Here is a 17,732-nt window from a genome sequence, read left to right on the forward strand (position 1 = left end):
TTGTTTCCATGACATACAGTGAATAAAGGTGGGTAAATCTTCTTTGCTCAAAACCAAACAACAGGAGGAGGTATTCTCTATACTCCTCACTCAGATCATTGATTTGCTCCAAAAGAACTGCGACCATACTGAGTGGAATTTTCTTGATATCAATTAAAACATCCTTTGGGGCAAATGGCAAAAAGAAAGAGAGAGCACCACAAAAACTTGTCGGTCTTTCATGAACCCAGTCCTCCCTTCCAACTGGATCTGATCTCACTCGACTTTTAAGGATGGAAGGAGGGAGCAGCTGGGATCTGTGCTGACACCAGAGGGAGGGCAAGAACACTGTCTCACATCCCAAGGTGAGGAGTACAAAGGTCCCAGCACTCTCACTTCCCATGAATGCTCCCTGAGCCCATGAGTGCACAGTCCTTACCTGCTTTGCTCCTTTGCTGGGAAGGACTAGAGAGAGAACAGGTCTCCTTCCAGAGAGAGACCTGAATTCCTTCCCCTGTCTTGGATTGGAACTAAGACACTGTCCTGTAAGTGAGAAAATTAGGGACAGAAAACCAGTGAGACTGGACCTGCAAAACTGGACTAAGCCTAACCATAAAGATATCATGTGGAATTGACAACCTAATAATTATTAAATCATTTGGCATCATGTGCAAGCTGCATAGCAGCCACATGGCACTCCTGACATCTATGTGGCAATATTGTACCACAGAAGGGTCAGGAGTTGCAGGAGACCATGAATCATTAAGGAAAGCTTTTGATAAAAGAGCATGCTGGTGGTGACTTTTGCATTTTTTTTTTCAATATTCCTAAAACTCATTTTGACTGATACTATATCTTTCCTATTGGGCCTACTGGAGGAAACCACCAGAGGATAACATCTTCAGACTGTTAGTTCCTCATTGGGGGATAGTTTCTCACATCCCAGTCCCTAAATTTATTTTTTTTTTTAACTCTCTTATTGAACAAGTTTCCCACAGAGGTTGTGGAGTCTCCTTTACTGGAGATATTCAAGAACTATCTGGACACAGTTCCATCCTGTGTGCTCTTGAATGACCCTGCTTGAGCAGAGAGGTTAAACCAGATGACTCACTGTGATCCCTTCCAAAAAACCCATTTTGTGATGAAAACTCGCTTTCAGGTAAGATAACATCAGAGCATATCAGTATATTCATCAGTTTGGTTGTCAGAGGTCCAAGAGGATTTAAACCAAGTTTGCCAAAGTAGGAGGTTGCTTCTAGATATAAACAATTCAAAGAATGTAAATACCAGTTTTCAAAACATTATTAAAAGGTTTTGGCAGGTATGAAAGTGCTTCCATTTCCATCTACATTAAACCTGGAACATATTAATCACTCTTACACAGCCTGTTGTTATTCCATATGTGGTAAGCTGTTTTGATACCTATTTTTAAGTTCTGTAACAGCAAAAAAAGTGAGTCCTGTTTTTCTAGGACATTACTGTCACAGCAATGTTTCAATGTATTTATTACAAAACACTTGATCCACAGCTACAAAATGTGGATGTTCAAAAGAGAAAAAAAACCCAAACCTATTAGGTTTCATTCAAATACACATGTGACCAAAGGACTGAAGATTTATCACAAACAGCTCCAGCCTATACAAAGTGGTCCCATTCTGGAAGAAAAATGAATGTGCTTTCTCCCAGGAAAAATAGAGGCAGCCTGAGGGCAACATAAAGGTATAGTAAACTTCTAAAAGATGAAGACTCTATTTTATTTTTCACCACAATAACTTTATGTTAAGGATAAACAAAGACAAGATATAATTTTATGCAGCCATTTGGAAGTTCATAAGCCTGGCTAAAGCTTTTCAGGAGCAGCCTTAAAAGACAATAGTAAAACTAGCTACTAACAAATTTGCCTGATACACTGTCTCGTCTAGAGGATAGTAAGGTCTGTCTAACACCACCAGCTCTCCCTGCAGATGGGATCCCAGTGTTCCTATTTCAGCAGGATGTTTTTGTCACTGACTTAAAAATAATAAGCGATTAAAGTGAGAGCAGACACTAAATGTTTTCACATAAAAGCCTGTCACAGATTTCTCACCCAAATGCTTCCATCTATCCTTCACTATTTACCATCGCTGTTCACACAGCGGGTCAGCAGTATAATTTTTTTGCCAAAAGTAAAACAAAGCAATTTTGTAGGGAATGCTTGAGGCCACTTGGAAACCATTGCTTGAAGGAGAAGGTACCTTCTGAAAAGGAACTGTTAAAGCAGTACCCGAGGCTTCAACTTTGTACCTCGATGGCTCTTTTAATAAACAGGCTCTGTTTATAACATAACAAAAAGCAAAGGAGAGGAAATGGGCTTCCCACAGACAGGTCTGCAAGGCGAAGGTACCGTCTGCTTCACACATCATAGATTAAGTAGACTAAAAAGGCTGAATTCATCAGTGTAGAGATACACTGCATCATTAAACTATGCCTTCAGTGACAACTGAATAGTCCATTTGCCTTCAGCAGCTTTCTAGTGAAGGCAATGATTGGAACTTAATAAACACTTGTGTTAGAAAAACACTATTTGTTATATATATGGCTTGTTAAGCACAAGCAGCAGAAGAAAGCAGGAACATTGTTTGGTGGGGTTTTTTTTTTGTTACAGGCACCAGAAGAAATTACTGGCAGATAAAGGAACTGGAATTATGTGACAAAAATACACAACTTACTACTCAATTTTCAGGTAGAATAAGCCCTTAAGATGTATTTGGTAAGTCTTCCATTAGTCTGGTATTCCTAAAGTGTGCATTGAGTAGCATTCCAACATGTTATTTTCAGTAAAGTACTCCACCTTTAATCTAGATTCCAATTTGATGTCTCAGCTGGGTTTTTAAAATGATTAATACCCACAGCAATTCAATAATTCCATTACATTTACCTAAATGGCATTGCAAGTGAGCTACACTGGCACCAATGGATGGTTTGGGACAGACCAAAGGTGTGTCTAACTTTGTATTATCTCTGACGTCACCCAAAATAAGTACCCCGGAAAAGATTAAGAAGGCCACTACAAACACATAGTGACACCTCCCCAGCTTCCAGCTGAACTTGGGTTTCCTTCCTCTTTTCATCACAAAGGTGATTTGCTGTTCACTTGTTTTCTACAACTTGTAGGAGTCTGCAGAGGCAATAATCCTGAAGATGTTCCTTAGTTAGGTTTCTCCTGAAGTACATGCCTAATTGAAATGTACTAACAATATGCAATTGCTGCAGGTGAGCTTTGTAGACAGCAAGCTGCTGGCAAAAGCAAAAGGCAAACATCACCTCCATGTCTTAATTCAGTTTCTCCATTATGATCATTCCTAGACCATGGGAATTCACATACCTTCCCTAGGGGTTTGATTTCTGGAAACAGTGAATGATATCAATATGGGTAAAATAATTTATCCAAAGTATAAAGATGTTTTTCTGTATAACCAAGAAATAACCCATCACTCAGATTTCCTTGTTATCAATTTTCAGGAATTAGGAAGATGTCTAAATTTTTACTGCTCCATTCTTATTATTAAATCCTCCTACCCCACTATATCAAGGTATATACAAGTATAAAATATTTGGCTCAGGATATGTTTAAGTGATAAGGGCATTCTAACATGTTTCCTTATGTCTTGTTGTGTAGCAATGATCTTTGATCTTAGTACATTCACTGCCTCGTTTCCAGGCTTGCACTGATTTTAGACAAGGTGGATGAAAATCCCTCTACCTGGAGCTATTTTAATGCTTACTGCCCAATTCTTAAATCCCGTACAGGAACAGAGCGCACTGTGGCTGAGCACATGTCCAGGATGGAGGGATTAGAGAAAAAAAAATCCTACACCTCAAGGCAATACTTGGCAGCTGCTGTTTCAGCCTTAGAGCTACAGCAGCTGCCACAGCCAAAAAAACAGTGCTTGGCACAGACAAAATAAGGGAGGTTTGCCTGATGTGCTTCTTCCCTTGTGGAAGAAAGGAAGGCAGGCAATAACCTTGTGGCTTGCCTGCATTTTTAACTCATCCTTTACATGATGCAAACAGTTCTACCTGGAGAGTAAACTTGTGGATCCAAGAGAAAGGCTATGTTTTCATCCCTATTACACAATACAGCCACAGAAACTCTCCTATATTCTCCCCAGGTAAATATTATGCTAAATTAAAAATTAACCACATTATTTTCAGAAATTATATAATCAATAATTATATATGTCATACATTAAAATTAATATCAGAAATCCTAGAGGTGGAAGAGTAAGAAAGATCCTTTTCTCAAATATAACAAACATGAAGACTGTGCAAGCAATGAGCTATACTTTTAGGAAATGGTGAGAAAAGATTGAGCATATAGTCTAGAACCAACAGAGCAGCATTAATGTATTTAGTTCTATATGAATCTATTTTCATAGCTTTCTTTTCCTCCAGCCTTTTCCAGAAAAAGGTTTAACTCTCCAGAGTGCCATTTCTGAGACAGCTTCCCATAATGCAAGAGAGAAAAGTCTATGAGCTTTCCAGTATAATAAGGGAGTAGCAGATGTGTGTGAGTACAGCTCAGTAAGTAGGTATTTCCAGAGAGCTTAGATAAAGTGCTTAATATGATGCCCAAATACCACAAGTCCCAGAGGGACAGTGAAGCTTGCTATGGAAAAGAGACAATGGAAGAAAGTCAAAGACAGTGAAGGAATATGACCTTTTTGAACCGTTTCAAAATCCAACAGCCTTTGTGTGAACTTGTCAGTCTGATGCAGTCAACAGAATGATGCAGCATAGGCTGTGGGCATGGAAGGTAAAATAGTACCTGCTCAGGGTTATTAACTGCATTCCAACTGTCCTGTACTAATTCTGGGGTTAACCATCAGAGCCAGGAGCAAGCACAATTTTATAATTTCTAAAGTACAGTTTTAAAGCTGCACCTTTGCATCTAAACAAAGTCTAGCTTTTTGCTACTCACCTGAAGGCACACAAGATCTGAGTTTTATTAAATATTGAAGCATTGGCACTGGTCAGTGCAGGAGCTAGGTGAGTAAACATGCACATCCCCCATGCTTTTAACCTGAGGTTCTCACAGCTTTTGCAGATGTAGCTGCCTCAGCCCCATTCCTTTTAGACAGACAGCTACACTTGCACCAAGGCCAGGAGGCACCACACGGAACCTTAACTACACTGCAGGTGACCCTGTAATGCAGGGTACAACCCTGTGACCTCCCTCCCTGCTTCTTGGGAGGCAAACTGGGGTCTTGCCTCAGGCTGCAAAGCAAGTCAATGACATAGAGCCAAAAGGATTCAAGGTCTCACCCTGCCTCCCATTCCTGAGCTCCATTTTTAAGTCATGCTTCTATTTTATTACATGCATCTCATTTTTCATTACAATGTATCAGTGTGTAGCAGAGTTTTAACAATAAAACTTACTTGATGATTTTAAGTATCCTTGTTTGGATGAAGAGAAAACCATTTTCTTCTAAAACACACTCCCATGTTTGCAAGTGTTAAATCTCTAGCTGAAAGACTATTTATGGTCTGCATAGTTATTCTTTCAGGGTATGACATCATCTTCAGCACATGCATAGCCCAGAACACGTAAATTATTCTTCCTGAAAATTCCTTTCATTACTCTCAGATTGTTTAACATCACCCAGTGGCAAATTTGTAACTAATGTCTCTTGTCTGAAATTGATTTGCATGCTTATTTCTTTTGTTAACTCACTGGGGTCTCTTACTTTTGTGTCTACAAATAGAACAAAGAATGTAAATATTTTAGGATTGAGAGAATAAATTATTCTAGCCTATTTACCATTTTCTAAACCTGTATTTATTTACTTCTTAAAAATGACTTTTTTTTTCTTGCAAACAATACTCTTTCACACAGTTACACATCCTCTGGTATTACCTCAGATGCAAAATACTATTTTCTACCCAACCTTTGATATAGGACTTCAGCCTCGTCTGCAGCCAACTTCTGCCCACGGCTACTCCCCCTGACTTTGCAAAGGAGTGACCTTTTGAGGTTAACACTGTTTTGTTCATTCAGTATCACTAGTCCAACTAGCTGAACATTATCAGGATGATCTGAGGCCTCTGAAAGCAAAAGGTTTAATCAGAGCCCCTCATTCAGTCTTTGGAAGTATTCTTCAGAAAGATAATACAGGCTTAAAATTGATTTCTTGCAGGACCTGTGAGTGGCTGCTGCAGAGAATAAGGAGATGGCACAGATAGGAGTCCCATGAGGAAAATCACTTTAACCTGAAGAACACTGGAATTCCCAAAAGCTGAATGGTGATGAAAGCAATTATCTGAAAATATAGGCAGTGTTTTGATATTTTTGCTATTGCCTTTTCTTCATGGCTTTTGGAGCTGTTTTTCTCTTAGTTCCAGTAGTAAAGCCAGCCCTGCAGCTTGCTGCTGTCTATCAGCTAAGCAAGTGGCCAATATTACCCTTTTGTTATGGTGGGTCAGGCCCTTAATCTGAACAGTACTGTCTGTAATGAATCAGAAAACCTCCAGGGCATTCTCCTGTATATGGCACAGTTATTTGCTTCCATGTAAAACATGATTTTAGTCACAAGTGCTGTGCTACTTCTAATATCCAAACAGTGATAAACTCCTGGTCACATATTCAAACAGAGCAGGAAATACCTCTCTTTCTAAATTTCTTTCCCCTATGCTGTCAGTCAACCAGAATTTTTATTTTTATTAAATGGGCAGATTTTCCTTCCCTCATGTGTCCAGCAAAAGCAACCTGCTCTAGTGGAAGGTGTCTCTGCCCATGGTACATGGATTGCAACTAGCTGATCTTTAAGGTCTCTTCCAACCCAAACCAGTCTGTGACTCTATTTTTTTTTTTGTTTGTTTGTTTGTTTTGTTGTTTTTTTGGTTTTTTTTGTTTGGGCTCTCATAGTTGATCACCTTGCCACCAAACAACACACCCTGATCTTTTGACTAGTGCCTTTATTAGGATTGTTGTGCTAGAGACACTTCTTTCTTCAAATTCAAACAAATTTTTGGACATATACAGATACAGAGGTAAACAATGGAAATGGACATAACTGATTATTTTTCTATTTGAAAACAAGTTTTCCTGCTGTTCTAGACAGATGGAGAGCAAAAAATATAGTACTTAATGAGGTGGGACATATTGTACTTCTTGACAGTACTGCTGTGCCAGAATACAATTTTTAACATGAGAACCAATGCAGTAAGTAATGTGCCTTTCAAATACAGATTTAAAGAAAAAACCATTACACAAACTAAATAATCTCACCTAATTTTCTCATAACATAATGGCTTTATTGCCTATATTTGTGTTTATTACTGCTCCCTCTTCCTCCCATTTCCTACTCCACTCTTTTTTCTCAGAAGATAACAGATGCTAGCAGAGTAACCCTCAAGATAAAAAAACGTAAGAAACCATGCACAATTTCCCATTAAATCTTTCAAAGCATGGACCTAAAGGAATATGCTCATGAACTGCAGCCTCATAACCATGCTCTGGCCAGTGTGGGACATCGTTTTACACTGCTAGAATAGAAATGGTGCTCTAACTGTAGGAAAAAGCTTACAAAGTTTATAAACTTGCAGTAAAGTTTTGGAAATTCTCTGCTGGCAAGGTTAAATTACCCCCTGCTCTGAAAACAATGATTAAAACCATCTGTGAAGAAAAAAAAATGAGGTGTCAATTATCTAGAATGAGCCTGTGCTTTATATACAGCTTATTAATAAATATATTGTCAGACCACAGCAATTCTACTAAGCCAACCCAGCCTGCAGAAAACTTTTTTATGCATGTGATTTGGGAAGCATGGAGAGAAGAAAGCTCATCCAGGGCTGGTGCAGTCACTTGGAAGAATGTAATTAGCTGGAATGGAGTTCAAAGGACTCATGGGTAAAAGCAGATATCTTTGGCTGCCAGCATCAGAGTTAACAAAAGCTGGGTTCTTCTAAACTTATACCCAGCTGAAGAGAAGCCAAAGTTACCTTGACTATCAACATTCATCAGTAGGTTGGAATCTTACTGTCCAAGGTCTACAAACCTTCCTCTCTCAAAAGCCACAAAGATGGTAAAAATGAGATGAGGCCTGGAGCAGCACTCAAAAACACAGCTTTTGAAATTTCATAAAGCCAACTCAAATTCCTTAAATGTGATTTTGGAATAATTCTAATTTAATTGTTGTGTTTTGCCTCAGAGTTTTTGTGCCTATGTGTTTCAATTAACATTTTCAAGCCAAAACCTAAAAGCATTTTGCTGTAAGTAACAGTAGAAGCTAATGTAAAAGCTAATGGAGATTGGTTTTACCATTGAATAAGGCACAAAGGAAAATAAGAGCCCCAAAGAATTTACCATCCAAGGGCTCATTAAATTCAGTGGGACTACTTCCAAGATTAAATGAACACTTCTGGGCTGAGTATTTGTGAGATCAGTTTCATACTGCGGACGTAAGATACAAAACTTCCCCTTGAGACTGGAGAATAATTATGCATAACAGAAGGCACGTACTCACTTACTGTACTCTACAGAAAAGCTTTAATGATAATAGGAGGGTCCTCTGTGGTCTTCTTGTACACACTCACTCATACCTCTACATATGTGTTTACATAGACGTTTTATCCTTTTTAAATACATAATTGTGTCTGGATATGTGACATCCAATCACATAATATTGAAGTATATTTATATTTATGTATTTATAAAACTATCACTAAATCTATCACTGCTATATGGCATACAGTAATATGAATTAATGAATACAGTAATATGGCATACAATATTAAAAATTCATAAGCTAAGAAAGCAAGGGGGCAGTTGGAAACAAAGTCTTTCATACACATTGCAACTTCATTCTTGTAAGACATCAGAGCTCCCACTTCCAGTTTTAGAGCAATATAATCTCATTAAGTACATGAATTAACTCCTCTTTCTGCAGGGATTCTAGCTCTTGCTATGGTCAAGGGAGAGTTTTCCTCTGCTTCCAAGAGGAATCAGACCAGGCCTTGTTCCACCCAAACAGAAATCACACAGACAAGGCTATGGTGTCCTTTCTGGTGCATGAGTTACATATTGTAAAGCAGTAGATATTTCATTATCACCAATAAAGGAAAAAAAACTTCAAACAACATAAAACCCAAACCCCACTAACCAAGTTTATTTCTTATATGTATTATTTCAGATGTAGAAAAAAATTGCTTCTTTTTAACCTCACGTGCAATTTTAAACAATCAGAATCATATGAAAGTGGGAAAGTGGATATTGACCACTGCTTTGGGACTAGGAAGGGTAACATTCTGGCAACATTTAAGAATTTAAACCTTAAAACTACAAGGGATAATGATCTGCAGAAAAACCCTTACATCTTGCCAGGCTGTTCAAACTAGTTTCTGGTATTCATACTGAGCTCCTAGCAGATTGGGTATTTTGTTTGTTTGAACAAAAATTTGGGATTTATGCAAACATTTCTGAAATGCAATGAACTTGTATCTTTTTAATTGAGATTGAAAACTGCCTACCTGCCCACAAAATCATTGTTGCTTCATCAGTAAAATCACATCCTATATTGCTCTCATTTAATCAAAAGCCAGTCTTCTTAGGTTAGAAAAAAAGAAGTGGCTTATTGGCATTAGCTAACACCAACATTAAATAAATAAAAATAAACTAACAGCTCATTCAAAAATTGAAGCAGGAGTGGGCTCTTTTCTCCAAGAAACATAAAGAAAATACCATCAATTTTCAACAAGCATTGGCAAAGCACACATTTAGAAAATCACTCAAGATTTCATCATGGCAAAAGCAGGATAGCATCAATATTTTAGATTCTGTAACATCTGTTTACAGTCAAGAATTTTTTCTGAAGTACTATAAATTGGCAATTGTTTATGTACAGTAATGGACTCAATTACTCCTACCCCAGATTATGCAATAAGCATATTCAGTAACTGAGATAATTAAGCAACACATATATACTCCAAGCTACAGCACAGCCTTGACAGCATTAATTCTGCAAAATCAGAAGACATGCACACATTGCAATGTCATTTATTCGCACTTCATTTTTCAGTACTTCGTCCTTCACTGTTCTCTTCTGTAATGCTAATGTACCATTGCCTGGCAAATAATTAAAACTATGGTCTGACCACATGCAGTTTGAAGAAATTAATGTGTGACCTTCAACACTACACAGAAACACATGCATGCTAGAAAACAAGGTTATGTAGCATTAGGGAAACCACTATGCCAACTTATGCACATTTTAAAAGTCAATACACCAACCAAAATTTTAAGCCACCTTTTGATTGCATAAAGATGTGTGTGTTACATCTTTACATTACAGAAATGTTTCGGGGGTTTTTTTAAGTGTCCCTCAAAGTCTCAGCTGAACCACCATAATTTGTCTCCAATCTTTAAATCTGTCAGAAATCTTCTCCTATTAATTTTTCTTTTTTTTTTTTTAGCCAGACACTTAAGTTGCTGATAGTTGCCTTTGAAGGCCTAAAACTCCTTAAATTTACTAAATCCATGGCAGAACAAAAATGCTTCACATCACCAAACTCACATTATCTAACATCTCTTAGAACTTACTAATTGGGAGAGACTGAACGTCACTGCAGATTAATGCACCTCCTTTCAGTATGAGCACCTGAGCTGAATCTAATCTGCACAAAAGTGACTAAAAATCAATCTAATCTGACAGTGGTGAAATTATTATGTATAATTATATGCATTCTCAGATCCTTAGCTGGAGAAGACAAATTCCTTGAAACACTTCAAGAGAGGGATTTAAATATTTTTGGTTTTTTTTAACTAAAAGGCCATGCAGATAACATTTTCAATCAGAAAAGATGAAAGGTGATCAAGACAATATCTTCTGTTCATATCAGCTCTCAGTATTTGCTACAGGAAACAACACATTCCCATGCCAGAAGTGTGCTGGAGGAAGGAATTGGGGGAAGGGAAAAACCTTGAAAAGTACTCAGATGCATAATTTTTAATTACCTGAAAATATGCATTACATTTTTAATGATGGGCTCTTTTCCATTAAAGAGGCAGAGATCTTAGCTTGCTCATATAATGGCATAATCAGCAACATTTCCTGTTGGCAAAGGACTGTATACATCCAACTAATACAGGCAAGTAAACTCAGCCTTTTTACCAAATCCAGAGCAATGGACATAACTAGTAGAGCATAACCCTGATTTGAAGCTGCTTTTCCTTTTGCTGAGCGATATTCAACTACAAATTAGAAAATATAAAAGACAATACATCTATTTTTGTCAATAATGTCAGCAATAACACAACACCAAACAGTATTGAGAAAAAAAATGTAGTTTGTTTCAATAGGCATGATTAGTACTGAAAAGATTTAAATTGTCTTGCAAATTTTTTATTGTGCAACATGGCATATTCAACACCACTCAGTTAACAATGATCTTCATCAAAATCTTTCTTCAAGCAGTAAAATGCATTCATTTATAATGCCAGTATTAAAAAAAATCAAGACAGAAATGATTATATCATTGTATTCTGAGCATTAAAAAGCACAGAAAGGCCATGTATCAGAACTTGGAACGTGACAGTGTGACTAAACCAACACATTTGCATTTGGTGAGTAGAATAGCTTCTCATGCCTAAGATAATCACATTGTTTCCTACTACTGTCTTAATTTTATTCCCAAAGGCACACAGGCAGTGGAAATCCAGATGATACAATCTATCAGGATTTCCAGAAGGCTTAAGGAGGCTAAGGACCTACCAAAAAATAATAAAGGCTCTTGCACAGATGAAGAATTTTTCAAAAATAGAATAAAATCACCTACAAGAGTTAGGGAAGTTAACAGTCCTCACAGAAATCTACCCTGGGACTCGTGCTGCTCATTGTATTTATAAGAAACCCAGAAAAGGAGCAAGAGAATAAAGCTTTCCAAATTTCAAATAAACAATGAGCTGACCAATATTACTCAGGAAAAGGGGCTTTGAGGTTAGGACAGCAGATTATGGAAACATAAGCTTAGTGGTCAACAACATCACAAAAAGAAAAGAAATCACTTATCTGAAAAGGAATTGAGAATAAAACAAAGAACATCTCTTTACTACCTATACAGTGACTGCATCTTAACTTCTATATGACTTTTGCGCCCTCCATCTGAAAGGATCTAGAGCTCAACGTGTTCCAAAGAGGGCAACAAGGAAAATCCAAGCATCATCTGCCATATAATAAATAGCTATGTAAGGTAAAACTTTTGAATCAAGACACAAAAATGTTTAAGAATGAATAAGGAAGAGGTTGATAAAGTCTTCAGCTGCAATGGAGAGGATGGGTCTATAATGTCTGCCTAAAAGAACGAGAGCCAAGAAGCACCAAATGAAGCTAAAAGAGGGTCAGGTTCAAAACCAAGAGAAAGGTTTGGACACAGGTGATGGAGCTGCAAGAGCTTCTCGTTGTGGAATACCATGAACACCAAATGCTCAAACTTGTTCAAGGGGTACCAGATAAATACAAGGAACTGGAATCTAACAAAAGCTACTAAACAGGAACCATCTACAGGAAAAGTACCACCCTGTGTAGTCGCCCTGTTTGTACAGTATTCCCTGCACATCTGCTTTCAGCTCCCACAGGGATGGTGCACTGGGTTAAACACTCTGACCCTGTCCAGCCAGCCTCACATTCTCACTGCTCTGTGTGAAAGCACATGCCTTTAACAAATAACCATGGAACTGACAGAATCACAGAAAACAGAACTGCAGAAATTCTTGAGAGGTCATCTAATCTACTCTCCTGTCTCTGGGTAGAATCAGTTGTGCATGATCTTTTGTGGCAGATGTCTAACCTGTTTTTCAAAACCTTCAAAAGCAAGCTATTCTAGTGTGAAGCAGGCCTTCTCTGAAAAAAAGCTCTTTGTAATACAACCTGAATCTTCCTTGCTGCAAAGTTAATCCCTTTATTTCTTCATTGTTACAGACACAGAGAGAGATGGTCCCTCCCCTTTTGCAGTGGCCTTTCATATCCTTGGACTTCTCTACCAAAACCTAGAAAGAAAGCCCAAACCCTTTCAAAGTGTTGTCACCTTATCATTGAAAAAAAAAAAACCAAAAACCAAGCATTGTTCTTTGCAAATATTAAAATTCTTCTACATATTCCCACTTGAGTGCATCACAAATAGTAACAAAACAGATTCTTCTAGTAGGGACATTATTATTAAAAACAAATAAACAATCAAACAAAAAAAAAAGTAAAACCAAAACAAACAAAACCAAAATCCACACAAACCCAAAAATGTGTGAAGTCTGTTTTGTATATAAAGAGTGGTCTATAGCACATAATAAATTGAGTTCATCTACAACAGGAACAGAGAACAGCTCTTCCTTTCCAGCTGGAACCTCCTCCAGTTCCCTTCTCTTCCTTATCTTTATGTTACATAGACAAACCAAATTCTCAACCACTTTTCATAGACTGCACTCCCTAGACCTCAGAGGATCCTCTCCTTCTCTTCAAGACAGGAAAGACTTGGAGAGAGCCCAGAGGTGTAATGCCCAAAGCTAGACATAGCATTCAAATTGAGCCTAACCAAAGCTTTGACAAGCAAAGGGAATACTGTGTGTGCCTTGCAGGCTTCCTGCTCCTGTGACGTGTGTGTTTCAGGGCACTGCAATCCTCTGATTCATAGCCAGCTCATAAATCACCCAGGCTCTGCAATGCCTTCTACTGCAATTGTTATCCACTCCTTTTTGCCCCAGCCCATGATTTATGGAGTTCCAATCATTTTCATTTTTTTTCCTTCACACAGAACAGTTTCTACTAAAGAAGAAACAGCCTTTTTAGGAATTTTAGCTTTGCACTGATGCTAAGCACTATCATTTTACTTCTGGTCACTTCACATGAACTGTAAGGATTTCCCAGGATCAACAGGTGAGACTTTTAAAATTACTGGATGTGGAAATTTAAGTGTGAATTTGTGCTTGTTTGTGCTGATTTATTTACATATATATATTTTTTTTAAAGACCAAAAAAAAAGAGAAGCTGAGAAACATTCTCTCTAAGTTCTAATCTTATGCTCCAACTGGGCTCTTCTTGAGTATCTGCACATTTAATTAGGGCTTTTTTGTCCATCCAATCATCTGGTTTGCACAGTAGCAACTCAGACTAGACATAGGGTGCAATCTGACTAGTTCTGCACACACCAGAGGAGTTCATCTAGCACTTGAAGTCCTAGCTAGCATTTAGGAAAAAAACAAGTGAAATTGACAAACAACCACCAAAGCCAAGATGTCATCAAGCAGATGTCAGACCTTGGTTGAATTCTTCACCTTTTGAGGTTTTTTCTTGTGTTGAGAATTAATAGTGAGAAAAGCAAGTAACATCCACAGATTGCCCACTAACATTTAGAGACACTGTTGGCATTTACTGACTTACTCAAATTTGTATCCCAATTGCAATAAAAATACCACAGGCTTAATGTACAGGCAAATGCAAAGTTACTATAGAATTAAGAGTGCTATAGCACCAGAAGACTTGCTGCAACAAGCAGAGATGCATGAGCTAATCCCTCTGAGCAATTTATTCAGTGACTACAACCCCTGTTCTGGTAATGAATTCAATGGGACAGTTTTATTTCTGTGAATTTATTCCTTAGAATTATTAATAAATTAATTATATAACCATGCTCAGTCTCCAGATTGCTTGCAAACTAATAGCCATCCTACCAAGATTTTATGTTCATAAATCAGATTACTTATTAAGCTAATCCACATATTTTTCAGTCTACAAATCCTCAGCATTTTCAAGGTGGTTACTACATTAAAGATTATGCAAATTAGTATCATGACATTTTTATCTTTCTCAGCTGAGCCTTTAGGAAATCAAGAACTTGTTCACATGAATAACTGCAGAAAACATTCATCAGACTGAATGCAAACTAAATAGGGAAATTGTTAACCCATTTTCACTTTCAAAAAGAAAATATTAAATTTAATATGATAAACTAATTTCATAAATCTTTTGAGGCAGTACCTAAATATACAAAATATTGCTTAATAATTAATTATTTGGGATATAAAGAATACAGGATTCCATTAACTTGCACAATGGCCAGTTTCTTCCTTTCATACTGTATGCAAACACTATCATGTTTAAAATCGAAGTCAAATACTATGTGTAATTTTTTTTCCCCAGCACAAAACTCTATTTTACCATAGTGAAATCTGTATTTAACAAAACCTTTTGGGTTGCATATCCTTGCTTCATAGTATTTTGGTAAAACCTGCCAGGCATAGCATGAATATAATTTTTGGTCATTAGTCCACACTTCAAGTAACAACACTGACAAGTATCAGCATAACTTTAGCTAAGTTAGTACCAAAAATTCAAGTAAAGTACAACTAAACTGCAAACAGAACAGCACTTTGACTCTTATTGCTCATTTCTGATGTGTCAAATTTGTCACATTTTCAAATAAACTTTGAGAAGGAGAGACTACTAGGAAAATGACAAAAGGCATTTCTAAAGACCCTGCTTCTCTTTTTGTGTTACTAAGAATACAGGAATGGCTTCAGGAAGATTGCATTGTATGTTAGATATTTGATGTGTGCAGTAAAAAGGCCTTTAATATTACCAAAGTAGTCTCCTTAATCCACAGTTCAAATACCTATTTTAAAGGCATTTGGCATTATATTTAAACAAAGCTAGTGCAGTGCCTGCAGCTGCAAATTGCAGGGAACAAATGCAAATCACAAGAGTTCACTATGCAGGCTCTGAAAAGTCATCAAAGCTTCCAAGTACTTTTAAAGAATAAGGTACAAAACACCACCAAGACCCCACAAGCTACCCTGTAGGAATCCATTGCTTTGTACCTGACAGAGCAGTGAACATAAGAACTTCAATCCTTCCTTTTTCCAGAGCCTCTATGAAAATTCAAATGATACCCAGTAGACACATACGCAGCCAAAATGAGAAAAAAACAATTGTTTTTGTTTTTAATACAACTTGAGTCTTATTGAAGAGTTAAAATCTTACAAATTCTAGCACAAATTGCACCTGTGCAAAGCTGCTAAAAATGGCTAAATTAACAAAAAACTTGCCTGAACGTGTTGGATACTGTTGGAAATTGTAATACTACAAATCACCATGTAACCATCACTAGGAGCTATTTCTTAACTACCACAGATTCCTATCTTTATTTCAACCTACCGTCCAATAAAAGGTTATCCCCATTTTGTAGGTACAAAAAACACCACCCAAAATACCAGGAAGAGGTTATTTAAGAAGGCTAAACTCTTCATTCTAATTCAGTGATATACAGAGGGGTTATACGTATTGTCTTGCTTCATTTTAGGTACCTGATAAACTTAAAACCTGCAATATAGCTAATGAGTAAAGCCGTTACTTCATTTTTAATACACACCATTTTCTGTAGTACAGAAGTAAGAATAATAAGAATATTGACAGTTAAACAGCCAGGAAGGATGTAAGCTGGATACTGAGAGAGATTTAAGTTCAAAGCTTGAAATAAAATAAATACACAATTACACATACTAGCCTTTTCCTTTTGATGGAGCAGAAGAATTGCCAGGCACTTGAACTGAAAGCATTGAGCACATTTCCTCCGAGGCAGCCTGAATGTGTCAGTCAGAGGGCCTCCCACCACAGGCAGCCACTCCACTGGGCCAGCTCACCGGTAGGAAGAGAGCTGGCACAGCTCTCCACTGGCTGGGAATCTGCACTTGGGGCTGGGGCAGGGAGCAGCTCTGACTCACATGGCTCCTGGGGACCTTGCTCTCTCCACTCTGCTTATCCTAACTCACACAAAAGATATTTCTGCTGGCTGTTCAAACTTTTTTTTTTCCTCCCAGCACCTTCTTCCTCCATAAAAAAAATGGAATCTTAAATTGTGAGGCACCCACCACCCTTCAAATGCCTCAAAAAGCTTCACATTGTACTAAACCCCTGTGCATGATGAGAAAATTATCATGGTCAATATTCATACAGCCAAAGGGTAAAAAAAGCCAAAAAACCCAAACCAAACAAAAAACCCAAATCCTCACATCACACATCTTGGATAAGAGCCTAAGATCTTCTTCCCTAATTCAGGAAATTCCTGCATTTTGTCCCAAATATTACTAAAAAAAGTACCAAGGGCTTTTCCAGCTCCCTCAGACTATCCCAAACAGGCAAGTTGGAGACTATTCACATCAGAAAGCATGCAGTGTTGTTGCTGAGCTGTATTTAATTTTCATATTAGCAAGATAGCATATAAAAACATACCTTACAACACCAGTAAGGGACAGGTATACAACTCAAGCCAGGTTCAAAATTAACAGCAGGAAGAGCCTTGTTGCACCAAGCCAGGTTAGGAATTGCAATTTGCCCTTGTTCAAACGAGACCTCGTCTGTATCACAAAGCGACTGCTCATTTAAGTGTGTAACAGGAACCCAGCAAGGTACATATGACACTTATTCAGCAGAAAAACACCTCTTCATTTTCAGCAGAGCTGGTTATAGACAGCCACTCAAAGGAGTGGGGAGAATGAACCAAGCAAATCCACAGCCCTTCTCTCATCCCTAACTCTATTACTCACCCCCCACAGACAGAGTTGTTGTTTACATTTTCATTGTTCCTATTTCTCAATGAGCAATGGGTGTTCCAGGATTGTGACGTGGATTGAGAACTGGCTGAACAGCAGATCCCAGAGGGTCATAATCAGTGGCACAGGCTCCTGTTGAAGGCCTATCACTTGTGGCGTCCCCCAGGGTTCAATACTGGAC

The 17,732-nt window shown here is 37.8% G+C and overlaps 1 protein-coding gene across 2 annotated transcripts in view; it reads right to left on the minus strand.

Annotated features, from left to right (window-relative positions):
* GALNT1 (polypeptide N-acetylgalactosaminyltransferase 1) overlaps positions 1-17,732 on the minus strand; it is a 108,165-nt gene extending 90,433 nt beyond the window's left edge. The window contains exon 1 of one of the 2 annotated variants that reach the window (XM_050971363.1): positions 17,546-17,732. The gene's annotated coding sequence lies outside the window, so the exon portion shown is untranslated. The remainder of the gene's footprint in view (positions 1-17,545) is intronic. The other variant, XM_050971364.1, reaches the window with a different exon arrangement.

The sequence above is a fragment of the Serinus canaria genome, chromosome 2, assembly GCF_022539315.1.
Source record: "Serinus canaria isolate serCan28SL12 chromosome 2, serCan2020, whole genome shotgun sequence".
NCBI classification, from domain to species: Eukaryota; Metazoa; Chordata; class Aves; order Passeriformes; family Fringillidae; genus Serinus; species Serinus canaria.